The sequence below is a fragment of the Arvicola amphibius genome, chromosome 6, assembly GCF_903992535.2.
Source record: "Arvicola amphibius chromosome 6, mArvAmp1.2, whole genome shotgun sequence".
NCBI lineage: Eukaryota > Metazoa > Chordata > Mammalia > Rodentia > Cricetidae > Arvicola > Arvicola amphibius.
In genome coordinates this window covers 157,272,278-157,296,768 of record NC_052052.2, presented here as the reverse complement: position 1 = coordinate 157,296,768, position 24,491 = coordinate 157,272,278, and the positions used below count along the sequence as shown (strand labels likewise).

At 44.3% G+C, this 24,491-nt stretch overlaps 1 protein-coding gene across 3 annotated transcripts in view; it reads right to left on the bottom strand.

Annotated features, from left to right (window-relative positions):
* LOC119816103 (aminopeptidase O (putative)) overlaps window positions 1–20,650 on the bottom strand; it is a 264,083-nt gene extending 243,433 nt beyond the window's left edge. For 2 of the 3 annotated variants that reach the window (XR_006020830.1, XM_038332406.1), the window contains exon 1: window positions 20,550–20,650. The gene's annotated coding sequence lies outside the window, so the exon portion shown is untranslated. The remainder of the gene's footprint in view (window positions 1–20,549) is intronic. The other variant, XM_038332407.1, reaches the window with a different exon arrangement.
* Window positions 20,651–24,491: the final 3,841 nt, after the last annotated feature.

Sequence of the window (24,491 nt, the reverse complement as noted above, 5' to 3'; positions counted from 1 at the left end):
GTTGTGAAGAGACACCATGACCACAGCAGCTCTTATAAAGAAAATACTTATTTGAGGTGGCTGGCTTACTTACAGTTTCAGAGGTTCAGTCCATTATCATCAGGACAGGCAGCATGAAGACCTGCAGGCAGACTTGGTGCTGGAGCTGAGAGCGCTACATCTTGCATGTAACAGGAAGTCAACTGTCAGTCACACTGAAGGAAGCCTCAGCAAGAGACCTCAAAACCCACCCCACAGGGACACACTTCCTCCAACACGGCCACACCTTCTGATAATGTTACTCCTTTGGGGGCCGTTTTCTTTCAAACCACCATGGTTTCTAATACTTCATATGGAATATCTATATTTTAAAATTAGAAAATAATCTTTTGGTGTTTAACTTGCTAAAGACCTGTCCACAGACTATGACACACCTCTTGCAGCAAGTTTGCCTTTTCCTCCCCAAGCCTTTGTCACTTTGTCAAAAGTGCATCATTTGCAGCCAACTCTCCCCGATCCAGAGACAGACATTTTGACTTGTCAGTTAAGACACAAAGTGAACCTATGGAAAAAGAAAAAGACCAAACAGAGCAAAGAGCACCAAAACCACCCATTAGAGATAATCTCCTTATAAGAAAAATAATTGGTATTTACGGAGTACTTAGGGTGCATCCAAAACATTCTCTACCTTCTGAAGCCCGATATTTTTACTAGTCCCATTTCATAGGCAAGGGAAAGGTGGGTGCTTAGATACACAGGCCCAGGATCATGAGAATCTGAGTCAAGCACCATACTCCAGAAAGTTCTTTCTCACCCACTATACCCACATCTTCCACTGATGGCATCCTAAGGGAGCCAGGATGTGCCCACCTGTATGAAAGTCACATGGAAACCAAACAGCAGCTCATGACTAGTGTAGCAGAAGCAAAGGGAACCAAGGGCTGGTCTCAGGACCACGAAGTTGGAAGGAAGCTGAGCCCTGAGAGGAGATGGGCACTGACCCTCCACTAACTCTCTTCCCAGTTTAACACTGGAGCCAGACACAGCAGCGCACACCCACAATCCCAGCACTCAAGGGGCTGTACCCCCAGAGGCTGTACCAGGGGTGCCCCAGGAATAGCCTATTAGCCAAATTTCTGTTCTGGAAGCTGCTTCTTCCATTAGTAAAACACATTTGTCTTATCACATCCCCTCCCCCTTCTATGCAACGCAACCTAATCAACTATCAACTTTTAAATTCTATACCTTTGGCTTTTCCTATGCAGTTCATTGACACTGAACGCAACGATGTTCATACTAAGCCAAGACCACCACTACCAGTCCTTCCTCCCCACGGAGGCCTCTAATATTTCCAGGGACTCCTAATATTTCTAGGTGCTGATTTGGAGAAGAGGTATCTGCCAGTGAAATTCAAGGCCTGGCATGAAGTTGACAAGCATGGCCCTCCACAGAGCTTTCCTCTTCTGTGGTAAACAGAAGCATGGCACAACTGACCGCATGCGCCAGCTGACTTGGGGGATATAGATGTGTCAGCTGACTTGGGGGATATGGATGTGTCAGCTGACCTGGGGGGGGCATGGATATGTCAGCTGACCTGGGGGGACATGGATATGTCAGCTGACCTGGCGGGGCATGGATGTGTCAGCTGACCTGGGGGAGTCATGGATGCTCCAGATGACTGGTGGGGGGACATGGATGCTCCAGCTGACCTGGGGGGATATGGATGTGCCAGCTGACTGGGGGGACATGGATGCTCCAGCTGACCTGGGGGGGGCGCATGGATGTGCCAGCTGACCTGGGGGGGGCGCATGGATGTGCCAGCTGACCTGGGGGGGCATGGATGTGTCAGCTGACCTGGGGGGGCATGGATGTGTTAGCTAACCTGGGGGAGTCATGGATGCTCCAGCTGACTGGGAGGGGGGTATGGATACTCCAGCTGACCTGGAGAGGACATGCAACAAGCACAATACATGCCTTTAAAAAACTTATACATATATGGAGGTCAGAAGACAGGTTCTGGGGTCCTCTCCTCCTACCATGTGGGTACTGGGGATGGAACTTAGGTTGTCTGGCTGTGATTCCTATTAGCTATGGAAATTTGGAGTCTGTTCTGCATTGATGGTGTTTTAATGTGTTCTGAGTTTACAGCCTGTACCCAGTCTTTCCTCTCCCAATCCCCCAATGCTAAGACCCCATACCCAAACACACCAGTTCCAGGTCACAAAGAGAGGGAGAAAGAATTCATTACCTTGTTTAAAGAAATGCAAACTTTCACAGTTAAAGCCTGTCTGACCAAACATTTATCTGAATGTGCTGAGCTCTCCACCAGCCATTGTCATTTTTCTGAGCCCACAAAGGAATATTTCCTCTCTGCTAAACTTTCCTCTAAATGTCACTAATAACCGCTGGCATTCACCCTCAATAGGTGCCAGGCTTTGCTTTAACCACTCTGACTACCTTACCCCACTTAGCATTTGCTGCAACTATGGCGTCAGTGCAGTCCTCAGTCTTGCAACAGGAGACCTGCAGCACAGGGACTCTGCGACCTGCTGAAGGTCACACAGATGATAACTAAACTGTTGGAGGCCAGGACGTGGCTTGTGGCTCAAGGTTTTCAAGTTCTGACCACCCTCCCCTACCTCTCCAGGGTTGGGGTCATAAGCATGGGTCTACATCTGGATTGTGCGGTACTGAGAATTTAACTCAGTTCTGGTGAATGCTTGCAAGCACTCTACCCACTGAGCTACACCCACAGTTCATTTTGCTGTTGCTGTGGTTTGCATGTTTTGATCAGGTCTCTTATAACCCAGGTTGGCCTTGAAATTGTTGTGTAGTAGAGGACAGTCTTTGACTTCTGGTCCTCTTATCTCTAACTTCTAAGTGTTGGAATTATAAGGGTGCAGTGTGGTGATATTTTCATTGTGCTTTAACAAATAAAGCTTGCCTGAAGATCACAGTACAAAGCTAACCACAGTAGTTAGCCACAGAAGTCAGGCAATGGTGGCATACACCTTTAATCCCAGCACTCCAGAGACAGAGGCAGATAGATCTCTGTGAGTTCAAGGCTACTCTGGGCTACATGGGATTGAATCAGTCTGAAAGAGAAACAGAGCCAAGCAGTGGTGGCTCACACCTTTAATCCCAGCACTAGGAAGTTGGAGACAGAAAGTGATATGGCTGGGCAGAGAGGAATATCAGGCTGGAAGAGACAGGAGTTTAGGATTCAGTCTGAGGATTTGGTAGAGGTAAAAACTAGTGGCTAGCTGCTCTGCTTCTCTGATCTTTCACATTTAGCCCTCCCTATATCTGACTTGGGGTTTTTATTATTAAGACCAATTAGAAGTTATGTTACATCTGGCGTCCAACTTTTGGGGCACCAATTCATGAAAAAGCAGCTTGCCTAAGGCTTTGCAGCCATGGGCACAGGTTAGAGCTGCACATGGCCAGAGTCACAGCCCTGCCAGCTAGGTTTTCCTTTCTTCTCTCCTGGTGGGGTTGTGGGGCTTCCCTGGACCCCCTTCGTGGGCTGCTGCCAAACTAGGGGGCTGCCTTGAAACGCTCCTTGGCTTCTACTGTGCTATGCAGTAGCGGTCAGCCTCACATCTTCATCGCCATTGGCAGCAGATTTGGTGAGAAAACTAGGAATTCTTCAAGGGAGGAATCAGTTAAAAGAGTTCTTTTCCCGTGTTAAAAAATGGGAAACACTATTACAATGGAGAGAATTAGGTTTCTGTATGATTATGCAATGCATGATTTAAAATTGGACCAATTAAATCAATTAAATGAAGAGATAATGAACTTAACTGGTATTGACATAACATTAATTATCATTGTGATAATTCTTGGTTTATGTCTGAAAAAGTTGGTTGGTATGAGTGCCAAGATGCAGGCCTTAGAGAAACTTATTAAAACAGATCATAGAGATAGTCAGATCCTGACAGAGGAATTTAAAGGAGAACCAATTTCAGCATTGCATTATAAAGTTAAAAAGGAACAGCCTAAGATTTTTCAAACAACCAACCTTAATATATCCAGTCACTTTACAGGAACTAGGGAATGACAGATATCCCCAAGGCTGTTTAAGCACTCACTGGAATCCTGTGGAAATGTTACATTTAAGGAGAGTCAAGGAAGTGATAGTCTCATTTGGCATGCATTCACCTTTTGTGAAGCAGATGTTAAACTCATGGTCAATTTGTAATAGAATTATCCCCTCAAAACTGGAGAGACTTGGTTACAGCAGTCTTGGAGCCTGGTCCACAATTACAATGGAGGACTTGGTGGAAAGATATGCTAAGACTATTGAACAACAAAACAGAGCTAGAGGTATGGAAATCAACTTCTTGGAGATTATGCTAATTTAGAAAGGCAATCTCTATATGATGGCCACACCCTGGCTTTATGGAACGCAGCAACTTTGAATGCTTGGGACAGATTGAAGAAGTAGGAATGAAAATTTAGTCATTTACCAAAGTCATACAGGAGCTGAAAGAAACGTGCACTAATTTCTTACAAAGATTGATTTCAGCAGTAAATAGATACCAAATTCAGAAACCAGACAAATAATAATTGAATCTCTGGCTTTGAAAATGCCAATTCACAATGCAAAAGGATAATTAGGCCATTAAAGGCAATACCAGCACCCCAGGAGAAATGGATCCAAGATATAATCAGTATTGAATCTCATGACCATGATCATGCTGGAATAAGAAAGGTGATTTCCAGAGGTTTGAAGAAAAACTGATATGTCAAATGTTTCAATTGCAGTAAACAAGGTCACCTAAAAAGGGACTGTAAACAGGGTGTTCTTAGAAACAATGTTTTTGCAAACAGAATATAATATAATGCAATATAATGCAAACAGAATGCCCCTCCTTTCTAAATAATGTAGAAGGCGTAGAAAAGGCAAAAATTGGAGTAATGACAGCAGATCAACAAAGAAGAGTCAAGGTAACCCTTTGTGTTGAGGCCCAAAAATATGAGCCTATTTCTACCTTGACCAAAGGTCAGAGAGTTGGAACTTACCTCTATTCCTTCAAGGTTATTGTGTTTCTACCTCAAACAAAAGTCTAAGGATCCGACTAAGGTTCCAGTTCCTTTAAGGAAATGCACTGGATTCCACCCAGGGAGTGGTTTGCCTACAGAATGTTTCAGTCTAGGGTATGAGGAGTGTGACTTGTTTTGTTCTAGCAACAGAATGTTTAACTATGGATGTAGCCCATGACCTTCAACTAGTCTGTTCATTTCCTTGCGTCACATTAATGAAGTTTTTTATCTTACTCCTACCTCTTAGGGTCAGGGTATTTTAAGCAATTGGAAATTAAACATGGGTGATTTCAGTATTCACTAGAACTCCCTCCTGGTACTAGTCTGTGTTTTTCTGTCTTATTATTTTTGCATCTTCGTATTCTTTACTAATATTTCTAAATTCCAATGTCCCTACCCTGGTGAGTGGTATTTTTGTCAAGACTGGCCCCCAACACTTTGCCACTGAAAACTCCTTGAGGCCTCGCACGGCCCCCATCCAAACTCAGTTCGGTCATTTCCTGTCACCAAGGAGGAAACTTCTTCCCACAGTAATTAAAGAACCTAACGCCTAATATATAAGACATAATCAAAAAACAAAAAAATACCATATTGCTCTGGATGATAGAACATCTATAGAAGAGAGAACAAAAATTTCAGAAGAAACCATAAATAAAAATCAATAAAGATTAGATTTGGAAACTTCCCAAAGTTAGGGTTGGGGCAGGGTTTTGTTTTTCTCTTTCCAGGAAAATAAAAACAACCATCTTAGGAATTTAAGACCTTTGGACAAATAAGCATCCAAAGAAGAAAGGAAAACTACCCAGAAAAAATTACCAAGGAAAAGAATAATCTGACCCAATGCAGTCTCTGAAGTCTCCAAAAAGGTGATGGGATCCCACAACAACCATTCCTCCAGGACAGGACAATGCCTCTGTGCAACACTGTATCCCATCAAACAGCATTTCCTGCTTACATTCCACTAGCTGTTCCGCTAGAACTGAGCACCTAACACAGACTGTCATGTGATATTCCATGCATCCCAACTGGACAAAACACAATTCGCAAAACATTCTTAATACCATACACTAAAAATGGGCATTCTGGGAGTTAGATGATGGTGCAAAGATGTTTAAGGATGGGAAAACTGGGAAATAAATTCATTTTTAGGTCTTCTCTACTTCTCTACCTAGCACAGGAATAGCTTTGCCTACTCACACCAACGCAGAATATGAGCCTACTTTCCACAAAGAAGCTCTGAGTGGCCAAAGAGCTCGCCTGATTCTCTTCAGCAGGGAAACCATCCCTGTTCTCCCTGCTGCCACCCCAGCTTTCAGGATAGTCTGAAAGTCTTCAGAACCTAAGTACTCCACCCCAGGGCAAAGCAGTGAGCCCAGTGCTGAGACAGGGTAACTTCAAAGTGCTCTGTCCACAGGGACCCAAAAATCAACAGCCACTGAAGAATCTTGTTGATATAATTCAATTAATGCAGCTTCAAAAATGAAAGAACTGACTTGACAGTTAAAGATATCTCAGACCACCCAGAGAACTTTGTGATAATGAAATAAAAATTAATAAATATGTAAAACTGTGTTAGAAGATCTAATGTAATTTATTTTTGTCTATAGATATACTGGGAAACAGGTCTAGAGCAAAAAATAGGGTAAGGTTACAAAATCAGCACAGTAAAAAACCAAGAGATTAAGAATTATAAATATAGACAAAAAACATCAGCTTATTCAATAGGATCACCTCTTCAAGAACTGCTGAGAAACTCCATTATAAAAGCTGCAGATGGTGAAACTGAAGCAGGAACAGAACGTGGAAGAATTCCCAGCCGAGTGGCACCTGCTGTCACACAGTGAAAACGGCTACTCCAGCTCCCAGAACATATTTTATTAGCAAAAGAAATTAAAGACAGGGATTCAAATGTCAACTCCTCCTCCCAAACACAAGCCCCTCGAAAACAAATTCATGGAATCGTCTGGTGGAAAAGCCCCCAATATATTTGTTTTAAAATAAGAAAACCTACCTAAATGTTCATCATCTGATAAATGGTTACAGAGTGTTTTAGACCCACAATGGAATATTATCCAGCCATAAAATTGAAGTGCTCGGGGGCTGGAGAGATGGCTTGGTGGTTAAGAGCATTGGCCACTCTTCTACAGGTCCTGAGTTCAATTCCCAGCAACCACAGGGTGGTAATGAGATCTGGCACCCTCTTCTGGTATGCAGGTGTATATTCAGGTAGGGCACCATCTACACAAAACAAAGAAACCATTTTTAAAAAGAAAAGGAAAAAAAAAACAATTTGAAGCTAGGCAGTAGTGCACTAAGCCTTTAAACCCAGGAAGCAGAGGCAGGGGGATTTATGTGAGTTCAAGGCCAGCCTGGTCTACAGGGCAAGTTCCAGGACAGCCAGGGCTACACAGAGAAACCCTGTCTCAAAAAAACAAGAAAAGCAAGCAAACACACACCCCTAAGCACTGAGAGCAAAGTAGGACACAAAGACCACGTCCTTACTCGCTACACAGACGCTCACGCCCGCAAACCAGGGACAGGGTGGACTAAACAGATGGCATGCACTAGCAGCCACGGACCGGACGACTGTGCCGGGCTACGAGGATCTGTTCCCGGGTCATAAACTTGCTCCAGCTTACGGAGGGAATTGCACAGTTCCGTGAAAACACTGAAGCCCCCAGACCTACAGCAGCGGTCTCCACCTTCCTAACGCTGCCACCCTCAATATACAGTTCCTCATGCTCTGGCGACCCCAACCGTAAAATCACCTCATTGCTACTTCATAGCTCTAGTTTTGCTACTGTTGTGAATTGTAATGTAAATATCTGTGTTTTCTGACACTTTAGGTGACCCCTGTAAATAGGTTATTTGACCCCTAAAGGGGTCATGATCTACAGGTTGAGAAACACTGCCTTAGAGGGAAAATCTGTGGTGCATGATTCTGTGCAGGGGTGGTGGGGGTGGGGAAGCAGCTATTTCAACAGTGGTTGGTGTGAGTTCTCTTATTTGCCCTTCAGATAAGAGCAAAGCCCTGACACAGCAAACACACATGCTGCTGCTGTCAGCTTAGTTTTTCAAAGAATGTTTAAGAGAGACTTGCGTCTTTAGTAGTGGAACCAATAACTGTAGACATGCAGTTGGGAAAGGGGGACATGGAAGGCTTCTGTGGCAACCCCTACACCAAAAGCAACATCCTCAAAAGGAACCCATCAAAGAGAACTCTTAAAAACTGTGATCAGGGTGTTGACGTGCAGCTCTTCATAACTGAGCACTTTGGCGTGGGGTGGGTGGGGAAAGGCTCAGTCTTCACTGGAGCCTGGCCATGCTACAGTGAATAGATGGACTACACAAATTGGACTTGCTCCTTTTCCTTTCATTTTTTTGGGGGAGGGGAGAGCATAAGGGGTGTGGGCATGGGAGGACTGGGAAGTGAGTGTGATGGGGTGCCTGATGTGAAATTCCCAAGTAATCGATAAAAATATTATTCTGGAAAATATATCTGATATGACTATCTACACCGGCACAAATTAATAAAAACATGAAAAAAACAAATAAAAAAACAGAGAAACATGCAAAATTTTGAATGGGAATTGGCTGTTAATGAAGCAAGCTATCAAGTCCCATCTCCTTCTAAGATGGCATAAGATATCATCATCTATTTTACCTGTTGTATTAAGGACCTTTAGAGGCTGGAGAGATGGCTAAGGGCTGCTCTTCCAGAGGACCGAGTTTGATTCCCAGCACCCATATGAGGAGGCTCACAATAGCCTTGAACTCCAGGGTTCAGATGATCCCACGCCCCCTTTTGGGCTCCAGAGGTACTTGCACTCATGTGTGTGCACACACCCATAAAAAACCATAATTCTCAAGAAACAGTTAAAACTTGATAGGCTTGCATGTGTGGTGTGAAACAGCATTTCCCAAATGTCAGCCGGCTTCATACTCTCTAACATTCATTTTCTAAGTCCATTTAGTGATTGAATTGTTCAGCTTCCTACACCTTAGGAAATAGTAAGCATAAAATCATAGGTTGGATTTGCTAACTTGTCCTTTCTGCCATACATTAAAGTACAAAAGATGTAAATTTAATATTGCCATAATCTAAATCATCTCACACAATTCAAGAAACACTGATTTAAAAATGACAATCTACAATCAAATATATACCTATTATAAAAAATGACATGGAAAAAGAGGTATGTGGTCGCGGACCCTTATAATTCCAGCACTTGTGAAATTGAGGCAAGAGAATTACCATACAACTGAGGCTAGTCTGGGCTACACAATGAATTATAGGCCAGTCTGTGTTACAAAAAAATCTGCCTAAAAATTAAAATTAAAAACAAAAAATAAGAGGGAAATTAAATGCTCTGAAATGTGCTTTTCAGCAAAGCGTGGGGCGATTCTGATCCCTAAGCAAGGCACATGGCTGCTCCTCCTCTGAAGCAGGGGTCAGAGGACCTGAGGACACGGAGTGGGTGGTAAGGGTCAGCAAAGGCCTCCCAGAAGGGACAGAAGGGGCTGGGGTGTGGCCTTTCCTTCAGGTTCCTAGTGTGGGTGTTCTGTCAAATGTCTGATGAGCAGAAGGATGAGACTCCTGTAGATCCTACAAACACCAGCAACAGAGTGTGCCAAGGAGCCTATCCTGAAGGACTATCTCCAGGGCACAGGCAGAGCCTGGGCTCCCCAAATCCACCATCCCCGCAAGAAAACGGGTTCCATGGCCTCATGAAGGTCTAGTGCAGTGGACAGTTTAGAATAACTTCTAAGATGAGCTTAGCCCTGTTCCTGCCTAGACACATTACGCCCCCACCCCGACATACATACACAGCAAGGGTCAGACACCTCTGCAGAGGTCACCCATCCAGCATCTCCCCACACACACACAGCAAGGGTCATACAGCTCTGCAGAGGTCACCCACCCGTCACCCAAACACACACAGCAAGGGTCAGACACCTCTGCAGAGGTCACCCATCCAGCAGTCACAGGACATGCAGGGTCTGTACTCGGTCCCACTGGAAGAAGCTCTGACTAAACCCTGGCACAGAGGAAGGCAGAAATTGCTCCAACAACCAAGAAAAGAGGAAAATGACTCCTGGCCCTTCTTGTTCCTTACTGGTTCCAGGAGCTAGATACAATAATTTATTCTGATAATTCTTCATAGGAAAGAGTCCAAATCCTTAAACCCATTTCTGCCCTGACCATGGATGGCTTCGCAGTTCCTGTCTCAAGCTACCTGCTGGCATGTGGCTTAGAGCCTGCATGCAAAGCCACTCTCCTGGAGCATTTTTCAGGTTGCTTTTTTCTAATGGGAAGCTTTGCCTTACAACCCTGAAACTACCAAAGTAGGCTTTCTAAAAACTAATCAGAAAACACTCCGGCACTGTGAAATCCTTAAGCCCTGGGACCACAGCCCGATGAGGCAAGAAGATTCCGAAAGTCAGAGGTCAGGGAGGCCCAGGTCTAAACAGGTGTCTTTTAGACTGGCAGGACAGCTAAGCTCATGAATTTAAAGCAGCCATGGCTGCTTGCACGAGATCAAGCCAGGAGTAACATTCCAGCTTGGAGCTGGGACAGACAAATAAGCGGCCCCTAGCCCTCTCCTCCCCCAAGAAGCCATTGATACTTGATGGCTTCTGGTAGAAGGGAGAGTCAGCCTTCTTTAAGTGTGGCCTCTAGAAGGCCAACCTCACTCCAGTAAATAGCCCTATGCCCATGAGTTTACGAACACCACCAACTAGACTTAGTGAGTTATTTTTAAAAAAGAGGACATGAAGTTGAGAAGGGGTAGAGAGACAGATATGAGAGGAATCGCTGGGAGAAGTGGCGGCAAATATGATCAAAATATACAGTATGCAAATTAATTGAGAATTTCACCCAGTGGCATTAGTTTTGTGTCACATAATTGTACTCAAGCAATCTTCTGGGGCATTTTTATCCTAGGAAGAGTGTTCATGATGTCCCAGATATTTTTATTCCTAGCATCTCTGCATGATTTCCCAGAGAATAGCAAACAGCTGGTACTTCAGTATTAGTAATTAAGGTTCATATTTGTGAATAATCTCAGCAACACATGAAAACATTTATATCTTGGAATTCCCCAGGGTAAAATTGTAATTAAATCACCTCCAACCTTGGAAGTGGATCATAGTGTTGCTCCAAGCTGCTGTGTGGACCTCATGCACTACATATAACATGGGGAGGCAGGGCTGCTGGAAATGCAGACTCCGGGAGGAACAATAATGATGCCAGGGCTACTGAAGGACAGCCTCCAGGAGAGCAGCCAACCATCCACACGGGAGCAAGATGCTCAGGAAATTCTCACGGACTTAATAGTTTCTGAGCTACCTGAACCACCCTCGCCCTCACAACCATGGGATCAGGATTCTCCCAAGCCACTGCACACAGAAAGTTTGAGAAAATCAAGGATGACAGGTAGCGGTAATGGCTCGGTGTAACATACTTGTCAGGCGAGCATTGAGGACCTGAGCCCAAGTGGAAAGCCTGGCTTAAAGGTGCACATCTCTAATCCCAGCACTGGGAAGGTAGATCTAAGTAGATCCCTGGGCTCCCTAGGCATTCAGCACACCCAGTTGGTCAATTCCAGGCCAGAGAGACACCAAGGAGGTCAGTACAGAGCATCCAAGGGTGACCTCTGGCCTCCACATGCATGACTGCACATTTGTACTGTCAACACACACAAGTCAAGGAGCAAATATTTCAAATGAAACAGGAAGCACAGTGAAAGGCTCTGCTCTTTTCCACTGTATTTGACACTGTTGGGGCGCCAGGGTGAACTGCAGCCATTGACAGTGTGAATGTAAAGAAACTCTAAAGCTCCCCTTTTCACCACCATGTTTCTCTTATCTCAGCCATCAAGTTGACCTACGTGGGCTGCTAATGTCAAATTTACACCTGTTCCAAGACCTGTCTGAAGTTCTTGTTAAAACAAACGATTGGACCTCAAGGATCTGTATGCCTAACAGATCCCACGGGATGCAAATATTCCTACTCTAAGGCTAATCTATTCCCAATCACTGCGATTAGGAGTTCAATTTCAATGATGCTTTAAAACAAATTGCATCTGGCAAAAGGTTCCAGCCACTAGCCAGATCTCAGGCAGGATGCTGCTTAGTATACTGAGGAATTCAGGCCATTCAACATTTGCAGGATGGATGATAAACACATCCTCTCTTGGCCACACCTCCCCCAATCCTGGCTCCTGTCTGACCCCACAGCCCCAACTTCCTGCCTTACACTAACAGTCTCTTTGTTTTCTTTGTAGGAAGCCAAACAGGAAGGGCAAGAGGTCCCCTGTTCCTGTCCTTGGGTGCACACTTCCTCAGTCACTAAGAGGATGGGCTCCCTCCACGAGAGATTCTTTCATCTGGTAACCAGGTCACCTGGGCACAGATGAACTTGGGGCAAGGCTAGGTCAATGGTAGACTCAAAATTCCTTCAAAACAACAGAAGTGGTCAGACCTCAGTATCTATACTCCAGCTTGTGTGGGGATAAACACACACCGTGTCACAGCTTCTCACAGAGGTAGATCCAGAGTGCACCACCAGCTGGGTGCCCTGTTCTTAGGAAAGGGGTTCTCCAGTCATCTCATAAGATGTGAGTACTGAACACGCTGTGCAAGCACTCCACCCTTGAGCTATGTCCCACTCCCTTAAAAACACCGAACCAGGTTTTTTCTTCTGGGCCACCAACCAGCTCCCAATCATGACACAGAAGCTTCTTATTAGTTACGAATGCTGAGCCTAGCTTAGGCTCCTTCTTGCCTAGCTCTTTTAAATTAACCTGTTTCCCTTTATCTGCCTCTTGCCTCGAAGCTTTTTCCTTTTCCTTCCTTCTGTATATCTTACTTTCACTGTTTTTCGTGTCTGCCTGGCTTCTCGACCTGGTTGTAACCCCTTCTTTCTGCTCCTTCTCTTTTCTCATTTCTCTTAAGCCTAGATTCCTCCTCCTATTTATTCTCTCTCCCTGCCAGCTCTGCCTATCTTTTTCCTGCCTAGCTATTGGCCATTCAGCTTTTTATTAGACCAATCAGTGCCTTAGGCAGGTAAGGTGAAACAAATGCAACATCTTTTTATAATTAAAACACACATCCTTACATCGTTAAACAAATGCAGCAAAAACAAATGTAACACATCTTTCCCTAGTTAAATAATATTCCACAACAAAGCACCTCTAACAATAGATATATGCTTATTATAGTTTAAAAATATATGTAAAAACTACGGGACACTAATTAAAAAAACATTGTGCATGGGCATTTTGTCTGCATGTATGTCTCTGTACCACATGCATAAAGAGGTCAGAAGAGGCCTTCAGTTCCCCTGCAACTGGAGTTAGAGGGCTGTGAGGCACCAGGTGGGTGCTGGGAACTAAAACCAGGCTCTGTTCTTTTCTCCCAAGGGAATGTATAATGACTGTTGACACTAATCCATTTATAATATATGGACCAACAGTCCATGCCTAGCACAGTGAAATCTTCCCGCAGCCTGAAGATCAGGATCTCCCAATCTTCTTCCCCACCAACATGTCTATCACACAGACACACCCGTCTCTCAGATGTCATACTTTGTCTAATCCATTTACTACTCTCTGTCTCTAAGGCAATGGCTTCTAACTGGGGGTGACTTAGTCTTTCAGAAGATATTTAGTGTTGCTTAAATTACTTCTTTGGGGAAGACTTAAACAATACCCCCAGCCCCACAAGATTCCAACAAGAAACCGAGGTACAATTCCATCAAAATTCTCTGGGAACCAACATGTGTGTCAGGGTTACTTACAGAGCAATGGGTGAGGAGTTACAGGGCCGAGCATGGGTAATCCCAGTGGAAGGGTAACTGGAAGGTCTGTATCCAGCATGGATGTTGCCACTGTGGCTGCACAGATGGAGCTCCTTCCCTAGTCTATATCCCATAACCAATCCCCAAGGCCTTGGGCAATTGGGGCAGAATTGCATTCACCTGAAACAAAGGAATGGCTAGATGCTCAGGTAAGGGTTCCATGACCTCCCGGCCCCTTTTCTACAAAGTAATGTCCAAAGTCAGTAGGCCCAGCTGTGATGACCTACGCAAAGGAAAACAGCTGAACTCATGGGGATGGAGGACAGTCCTTTAACACTTGGCCATATACGGAGACATTGGTGGTAATCAGGTGGGCTGCTCCTGACACCCAGAGAGCAGCACCCGACAATGCAAGGGACAGTGTGACCCAGAGTCAGAGATAAACATTCCCAGTGCAGAGATTCCATGATGTTCTGTAAAGAGTGCGGGTCATGGCCTTGTTTCTTTAGCACTGAATTGTTCATTTGGAGGCGGTGCCATGGCACACCTGTGGATGCTAGAAGACAGCACGTGGGAGCCGGAGAATGAACCCAAGCTGCCACGTTGGCCCATTTACCTATCTCTTTGGTCACTCACATGATAATTTAGCTTCAGCTTTCCTGCTCTTCCATTCTTCTAATCGACTGTTCTACAAACCCTCATCCTCAATGGAATCACTCAACTGCTACATCAACTGAGCACATAAGGAACAATAAAACTTAAATAAGCAACACAATCACATGAGTGATTGGCTCTACATATTCACAAATTTCAGTATGAGAAGAGAGATCTCCCTAATTGCCCCTGCAGTTCCTGGCCTTTCTCGCCAGCCACTAATCTAAACTTCACGACATGAACACTGTATTAAAACTCATTCACGTCACTTAAAATCTTTCGCTGTAATAAGGCATGAGCTTTTGCATGATCTCTCTCCCCCTCCCTGGAATGTTAACCCAGGGTCTCCTACCCACCAGACAAGGGCTCTCACTGAGCAGACCTGTGAACCCCACAGGGACTCAGTGTCATCTCTTCCCACCTTTCCCTTCTCAGGACACAACCATGGCCTCACTGTTTGCCCCTCTGGGTCCTTGATTTATCAATCATCGAGCCCTCTGAATTCTCCACCTCAACTCCTCCTCTTATCCTTTTTTATCCGAGAAGAGATTGCTCCAAACCCCCCAGATGAACAAAGCACTCTATCCCACACCACTCTGCCTATTCTTTCTCCCTTCTGCCCACTAGGCTCTGCTCACATCTTGCTTGACTACCCAAGTTCCACAGTGAAGGCAAATTCAGTAGGTCCTCTCAACCTTTAATTTGGCAGAATACACGGACTCCCCCACCCCCACCCCGTGCGCACCCGCAGGGTCTCTTCTCTTTTATGATCTGGGATTACACTCTCTCCTCTATCTTTGTACTTTCTTTCTCCCACTTCTTAGATGAACAATGTCCTCTGTGTCCTATAGCTCTGGCTTCAAACCTTATTTACTGACTCTACCCAGTGGCCCAGGGTAGAACTCTGGAATCACCCAGATTCCTCACTCACACCCAGGACCAAGGTCAAAACCCTGACACGTCAATCCAATGGTCTCTGAGAACTGTCATACTGGTCATTCTCTATGCAATCTAATACAGGTCACATATCACTACAGAAAAAAATAACTGAATGTATATGCGTAAAAGACTTGGAGTTTCCTCTTATAAGCAAGGATGGCTCACCTAAACATAGCATGCTGGAATTCTTTTTTTGCAGAATGGATTCTTCTAAATCTATAAATACAGGCAGAAGACTGAGCATCTTGAGATTCTCAAATGTTCAACAAAGGATAATAGAATCTCTACCTACTAGACATAACAGACAGCTCAGACCTCCAAATGTACAATATACCATGGCATATGCCTGATATTATTGGTAACAAGAAGCACCGGCGGATTTGCCTCATATGCCAAAATAGAGCAAGTACATCTTGACTCCCATTGCTTTCCAAAATTAGATCTTCAATTGCAAATGTCAAAGTGTAAGCAAACAAAAAGTCAGGAGACATTACAATGGAACTGAAAATACATAAATGCCACTTCACAACAACTTCTCCAGGAACGAAGCATCCCAGAGTAACAAATCAGCAGTGAAATGAGTCAGAATCCATTAGGACAGCCACTGAGGCTAGGGACAAAAAGTTCCCTGCCACAGGGCCCTGAGTGTGGGGACTACACAGTGTTCAAAGACAAGGCTATAAAGGACCAAGAACTCAGTTATGGAGATGTGGTCTCAAGTCCCTGTGGATGTGACTGCTCCATGCAGACCAGACGCTGGTTGTCCTCGTGGAGTGTGGGCTTCTTCCACTGTCCAGTGAGCTCAGCTGTGTCAAGTGTTAAGATAGTGAAAAGGAAAAGGTGGGCAAGGAGCACAGCAAACCGTTGCAGACAAGTTCACCACAAAGTTAGTACTGACCAAACCTAGGGGTAAATGAGCTTCAGAGCCAGAGAACCCAAGTTCAGATCTCCACGGCACCAACCAACTTCATAATTCCAACAATCCATCCAATTTGCCTATGCTACAGTTTCTTCTTCATGCATATAACAGGAACTAAAACAAATTCATACTTTATGGGCAAAATACCTAGACCATGTGTGATGCTGTGAATGCTGTATAACCTATTTTTAGGCTCCATGTCACACTACAATCTGTGCTCCGACTCCAGCTTAACAATGCCCACCAGGCACTGTGCTCACAGCACAAACACTGCAGCTGACATCTCCATCCACACTATCTGCAGGCTCACAATCACCAAGGACTGAGTTCATGCCAGATTCAATGCACCCCAAAAGTACAGAGTAAAGTATACCCATACAGTGAAATAGTAGTCATCCTTAAAAGGGGATGTGGCTCTGATATGGTGCAGCATGAATAAGTTCTGGGAACACTCTGCGTGAAATCTCCCAGTCACAAGCGGGCAGATACGGCAGGATTCCATCAACATGAGATCTCTGGAGCTGGCAAACACAGTGGAGCAGGATCAGAGGACATCCAGAGTCGGGGGTGAGAGGGATGGGAAGCAATTATTTAGTGGGTGCGGCATTTCTTTAGGAGGTGATAATGAGAAGTTCTGGAAATGCATTTTAGTGACTGTACTTGATACCACCCAACTGTGCACTTAAAGAACTTAAAATTGTTGGGACCATTTGGAGTCCTGGCCTCCAGCTGCTCTTCCCTGCTAGAGATCTTTCCTTCTGATTTGGATTACTGAAAGCTGTGTCAAAGTTGTTTACCAGCTCTGCTTCACGAGCACGTGTTGCCTTGCCTTGAGGATCAGAGGATAAGGTTTTCACCTGTTGGCCCACCTGACTGTTGGGTATATAAAGCCTCCGTGGTGCTATTGAATAGGGGACTTCTTACCAGTGACCTAGAGGTCCGTGTCCCTGTCTGTCTGTGTGTCTTTGTATGTTTCAACCTCCAGCCCCTTGCCTGAAGCTCAGGAACTGTATGGTAGTGCATAGAGCGCAGACAGGCGTTGTGCACTGCATAAAATGGTAATTTTTGTTCTGTGTATCTTCTAGTAACATACACAAAATAAAAATAACCTTTTCAAAACCCACAGAATACATATTCAAAGAAAGCTATATCATAAACATGGGTCTTAACTCATTCTCAAGCTTCTAAGTAGGGTACCGTAGGAATAAACATCAGCTTGTAGATGGCCATGGTCTAAAATGCCCAACAGATGGGGGCCGGGGGCACGGCTTAAAATTTTCAGAAGTGAGATTATGTTGTGGGATGTTTAACTCTTTACTCTTTTGGGGGCCCACCACCCAGCTCCCAAATAAATCAAACATGGAGCTTATTCTTAATTATAAATGCCCAGCCTTAGCTTGGCTCATCTAGCCAGCTTTTCTTAATTTAAATTCTTGTGACTACCTTTTGCCTCAGAGTTTTTATCCTTCTCTATTTCTTCTTTCTCCGTGGCTGGCTGTGTAGCCGGTGGCTGGTCCCTGATGTCCTCCTCCTCTTGTCTTGCTCTTCTCTTCCCAGATTTCTCCTATTTATTCTCTCTGCCTGCCAGCCCCACCTATCTTTGCTCCTGCCTTGCTATTGGCCATTCAGCTCTTTATTAGACCATCAGGTGTTTTAGACAGGCAAAGAACCACAGCTTCACAGAGTTAAACAAATACAGCATAAACAAAAGCAATACAGCTTAAAATAATATTCCCCAATGAAATTATGCTATTTTTATTTTAAACAGAATCTTGCGACGTACCCCAAAGCAACTTCAAACTAGCAATTCACACTAGCAGGTGACAAGTGTTTGTCACCACGTTTAGCTTGTATTTTCTGTGTTAAAGCAATTTTTAGTTCCTTGAAAGGAGAAAGAGAAATACTCTGAAGGACTATGTGAACATGGGTATGTAACAGCAGTTTTGAAGGCAAAATTAATCCTTACATGCCCATAATGGGTTCATTCATGTACTTCTGCAGGGTTTCTGTTTACAAGACAACCCTAAAATAACCTCAAAAGTCAAAGCAGAAATGCAAAGTCCATTACTGTGACACACAAAAGTGCAATATAACTCACTGGGTAAAGGGGCTAGCCCCCAATCTGTGATCTGAACTCAATCCTTTGAACCCACACGGCAGAAAAAGACAACTGATCCCCAAATTTGTCCTCGGACCACAACACATGCAGCGGCACACACATTATGCACACCCAGAGAGAAATCCATAACTGCAATAAATAAACTTTTAAAAAAGTGAAATGTTTCAAATCTCAAGCAAAAGTTTTATTGTACAATAAAGACACAGTGAAGGGAAACCTAACCAGACATCTACAATAGCAGGCAACCAGTTATCTGGTGACGATCACACACAGATTAAATATTAATCCAGGAACAACAATTTACAAGGAACTAGTGTCAATTTTAAAGATGGAAAGCCCAGGCCATCCTTGCTCCTGCCTTTCCTTACATCAGTACACGCATGGCTGCTCCTTGCAGCCTATCTGGCACCCCTCTAAGTAACTCTATTGCTCCATCTGACAAGCGAGGAGACTGGGGTGTAGAGAGGTTGGGGACCTTGCCTGGGCTCCCCGAGTTGCCTTCTAAGCAATAGAGCCAGGGTGTAAAAATCTAGATGTCTGCTTCTACCATCTACAGTTTGTTCATTGCCCACTGGTGACAGTGGACAATGAGACACAGGACGCTCAGCAAACTCAAATGCAAGGCAACCAGAGAGTCAGACGCAGCAAAGACCCTGAAGGAATCACCACATTTCAACACAGAACAAATGATGTTTATGACTGCACAATGGAAGAAAGAAGGCAAGACAACTGCTGAATGCCTTTAAATTAAATTATTTACTGACATTTTCATTACACAAAAATGTACACATCTCTTGGAGCTCTGAATATAATATAAAGAAACATCATTTGCCATTTATGTAATCCTCAAAGATAGATGGTGTGTGTGTGTGTGTGTGTGTGTGTGTACACATAGAAAGAAGACATGTTTTATGGATGTTTTAACTCTAAGAATATGAAATTTTACAACATATCTATAAATACCAAACAGCCTGGACAGGCAGCTCAGTAGAAACCCGCCTGCTGTGCAAGCACAAGGACCCACATTTAATTCCCAGAACCTGAGTAAAAAAGTTGCACACAGGTCTGCAACTCCAGTGCTGGGGAGGTGAGAACAGGCACATCCTGAGGGTGCTGGCCAGCCTAATCTACATGGCAAGCTCCAAACTAGTGAGAAAACCTGTCCCCCCAAAAAACCACAAAAAACCAATGGTGATCAGCATCTAAAAAACCACAGTTGAGGTTGTTATCTCGTCTCCACATGCACACACTTACTACACACTCGCATGTGTATGTGCACACACACACACATATCCCTACTTTCACACACATGCATGGAAGATGCAAGGATCCCAAACTCATGGGATCACATATGACTAATGTAAAAAGCTTGGTATTTGACCACTAATGGTGGCTATTTAAAAACAAACTAACATAAAAACAGAAAGGAAGGAAGGAAGGAAGGAAGGAAGGAAGGAAGGAAGGAAGGAAGGAAGGAAGGATGAATATAGGCTTTGATGTCATACTATAACCTTGAATTTAAATATTAACTTTGCTTTTAGTTACTGGTAATTTTCACCCAGTCAGTTTCATGGAACTAAGCTTCAGCTATTTTCTCTGTAAAGCAGACATATTAATTCATAACTCACGACACTACTGCATGAACTAAGGAGACAATGAAATGTCAAGTGTTAGGCATAGTCCCTGCTCAAAGACAGTTAACAGTAAATAACATTCTACTCTGTAGCCCCTCATACTGGACAACCTAATCTTTACCAACTACTGAACCACTGGCAGCACTGGCAGAATAACACGAAGCACAGCATACGCTCCAGAAATAAATGCACTCATTGCACGTGGAAACAAAACAAAAGCACGAGGGGTCAGAACTGAATTCAGCGTCAACAAGAACCCGGCTGTCACCCTTGGAAACAGCCCTAAGCACCGCTGGCCAGTGTGGTTACCGTCTGCCCTGAGCGCCACCTTTACAATCAACTGTCATCACTGCTTGAAAAGCGCGGAGCGCTACGGACGCGGCTATAGTCTACGTGACAGCATCCCACGAGCTCGTCCCACGGGAGGCCGAACGGAATCCCAGGGTTCACCCTGCTCACCCCAGCGGTCCGCGTGGCCCGGAGCAGCTGACTGACAGCCGAGCCGCGGGTTACCTGTCTCAGCCGCCGGCGCTGCAGCGGCACTTCCGCAGACTCCGGGTTACTACGGGCTACCGGGCAAACACCGATGGCGTCATCAACGCGCGCCCCGGGCGGCCGCGGTCCTTCCAGAGGGCTCGCCCCTCGGCCGACGACTGCGCAGGCGCAGAACGCCGCGCGCAGCCTCGGTCCCCAGGGTTTGTGATTGGTAAACGCACGCACGCCTCACTGAACTGCAAATGTGCACTTTCTGCTTTTGAGACAGGGTCTCTCTGTGTAGTTCTAGGTGACCTGGAGCTCACTACGTGGACCAGGCTGGCCTCGAACTCAGCGATCCGCTTGCCTCTGCCTCCTGAGTGCTGTGGTTAAAGGAGTGCGCTTCTCGTCCTTGAGTCCACGTTTCTGCTGCACGTGATTGCGGTTTACGTATTCATCCCACCACAACGTCTCAATATGGTCCAACTGTGCGCCAGGCAGGTCTTAAATAAGGTCGTACTATATGCCTGGCAGACAATGTGTTCGCGATTACAGAGGTGGGCCAGTTGTGCCTGCCTTTGTGGAAATTATCTTTGGTTGAGAAAGTGAGTCTGATACATGTATGTTACAGGTCTGTGAGGCCCAGAAGAGGGTGTCAAATCCCCCTGGAACTGGAGTTACAGACAGTTGTGAGCTACCACGTGGTTGCTATACACCAAACCAGGTCCTCTGCAACAGCAACCAGTGCTCTGGTCGCTGAGCGACTGCTGCAGTCCATCAGCACACCCACTCAGTGTGCTCTTAGAGGCAAACCTATGGCAGTAAGACTCGGAGAAACGTTAGTATAGTCCACTATTCTCTGAGGAGGAGAAAGCCTATAAAGACCCTAGAGAAAAGCAGCTAGAAGGATCCAAAGCACCTGGCACAGGTAGCTTCGACACCCTTGAGGTAGCAGATTGGGGAAGAACGCGCAGGGAGACCATCAAGGCACGAGGGCCTGATCCTGCAGCGCCTTCTGGGCCATTGTAAGAAGCATGGATTCTGTCACCTGAAGAGCGAACGACAGGACCAGGCTGCTGAGTGTGTGCTGGGCATGAAGGACTCAGAAAGAAGGGTTTGAGGAAAATAGATATAAGTCAGTGATAATTTGGAAGTTGATGTGGCAAATGGGGAGGAATTAGATAAGCGTCTTAGATCTTAAAAAAAAATGAAGTTATCAAAAGTAACTGATAAATTTTAGATAAGCAGAGTTGCTGGTTATTTGATTACCCAAACCTAGAATCTAGGTTTTCTTCTCATTTCTCTGGCCTTCTCCACTCAGTATGTCTTGAACCTTCCCCATCTTCCCCTTTTCTTAACTTGTTCCCTTTTGGGTCTTCTTATGCTACTACCCCCAAGTCTTTATTTAGCAGGTCTCTAATTCTAAGGGAGGAAGCGTGTGGAAGAGGCTGTGAGGATAAGGGGCTCTCCATCCTACCCAGCTTTAGTTCATTTTGTCTGCCAAAACGCTGGCCCATGGTGCAAGATCCTACCAATCTTAAAAAGAAACGAATATAAAAATATCTGTCTACACAAACTTTCCCAAATCTTTTTAAAAGGATTTTAAAATCTTTAAAAATATGTGTTTGTGTGTGTATATCTGTGTGTGGGTAGATGCCTATGAATCCAAGTGTCCATGGAACCAGAGGCATTGGATCCCCCAGAGCAATTGTGAACTGCCAGATGAGGGTGCTAGGAACCCTCCTAGGTGTTTATTATCCTAGTGTGATGACTTTGTTTTTGTGACTGTCACCAGGAAGCTGGCTACTCTCAAATCTGTCACTCCACCCATAACCTTTGAAATGTTTCTATTAAAAAATACACCTGGCTGCGCAGTAGTGGCTTATACCTTTAATCCCAGTACTCGCAAGGCAGAGGCAGATGGATCTCTGTGAGTTTGAAACCAGCCTGGTCTACAGAATGAGTTCCAGGACAGCCAGGGCAGTTACACAGGAAAAACCCTGTCTCTAAAAAACAAAACAGCAGAAAACCCACTTGTCCCACTTAGAGGATCAGCTGGCATTGGAAAAGCTGACATTTGAAAATTTATCTTCTACCCCAACTCATTGTTCTTAGTTAATGTCATTAATGTCTTGCTGGTCACACAAGCCTGAAACCCCAAATCATCCCAATTCTTCGCCACAGTCAATTGATGTTGGTCACATTTGTTCAGCACCTCTTTTCTTCTTTATTAACCCTTTCCCTTGCTCGAGTTTTGTGAACTAGTTGGGTGACGTTTTTGCACCTCACTCATAAATCTCACTTATAAAATGAGAGACTTGAACCAGATATTTCTAAAATTTGGTTTTACTTGTACACACCAAGCATCACAGAATATTTTTCTGGACTCTTCTAATCGAGGCTATTATGATAGGCCAATGGGGGAGCAGAGATTGGATTTTATAGAAATAGCACAAAAATGAAATTTCACACTAGTCAAAACTAGCCCGTACTTATTATAGAATGACAACCTACTGGGGAAAAAAACTGCTTACCAAATCCATTGGAATCTGGGAAAAGTACAACAACAGACATGGTGAACTGATCATGAAGGTGCGTGGTTGATGGGCAGTTATGATTCACCAGACAAGCTTTAATATATATAAGTCAGTTTTAATAAAGGAAAGGAAAGGGAACTTACAAATCCAAGGTTCCAGCGAGGAGGGCAGGAAAACAAAGAGCAGGCGGGCCGCAGGCCCGCAAGATTTTATAAGTCAATATTAGCCTAAGGGGGACACGCCTAAGAGGGACACGCCTAAGAGGGACACGCCTTTAGACCAAGGGGGACACGCCTTACAAAACAAGGTTTTTGGCTAGGCTTCCCCTTCATGATCATTTATTGAAAATTGATTTTAAAATCTAATACTGACAAAATGTAGTTTTAAAAGTTCAAGCAGAAGCGAAAGCCATGCTAGTTTCTTAAAACTCAAATGTAAATGCCTATTGTCAGAGACACATGTGGCTACAATGTGTTATGAAGTAAAGGAATAATACTAAGTTATAACTTCACTGTAAAATTTGCGTGCTGGAAACTGCAACTGGTTCTTGAAAAACACTTTAATAGAGTAGAAAAAGTAAAAAAGACTAAGTATGTTATAAAGTTGATTGTAGTATGAAATTTACATATTGAATTTTTCTCAAGAAAATACTCTTGCCTGGTGAAAATACTTGGTATATGCATAATTGTATTTAAATAATTATATTCATTTACCATAAATTAATGCCACACAGGGTCAAAGCAACAGGAGTCAGCATCTTTTATACATCAATGCTCCCGAAAGCCCGTAGGTGTTCAGTTCTAACCTTGTATTTATTTAGTTTTGGTGCAAGGATAGATTTCATCTTAAGGTTTGGCAGAATTAGAGAAGTGTAGTCTGGCTTTTGATGTGAGCTACATTGATGACTAATGTCCCTATTCTATCAGTCCATGAATTCTCAGCTCTCACTGAGACCCATGTGGCTCGGACTCAGTAATCAAAAGAACTTTCTACGTGTCTCAGCTGGAGAGAATCCAATATAGATGTAGATGATGGTGACCGCTGACTGTCCCCCAACATCCAATCTCTTTTCTTCATAGGATTTGAGACAATATATTAAAAAATGTTCTCATTTTAGTTGGGTTATGGGCACCTAGGAGAAGGATTTTTGTCAGCCTCCCTCTCGGCTATCTGTGGCCTTAGAACTAAGCCCTAGGTCATGGCTGTAAATGTAAACGGTAATATGGCCGGAAGCCACAGCTGTTTTGACAACACACCCCATCACAATCTGACCGGGAGTTGTTGTGTTGGCTGCTTCTATAGTAGCCATTTTGCTAATAATTCAAACTTCAGTCTTGTATGAAAACAAGACCCTGGGTGCTAAAGACATTTTTTTTTTCGTCTTTTAAGA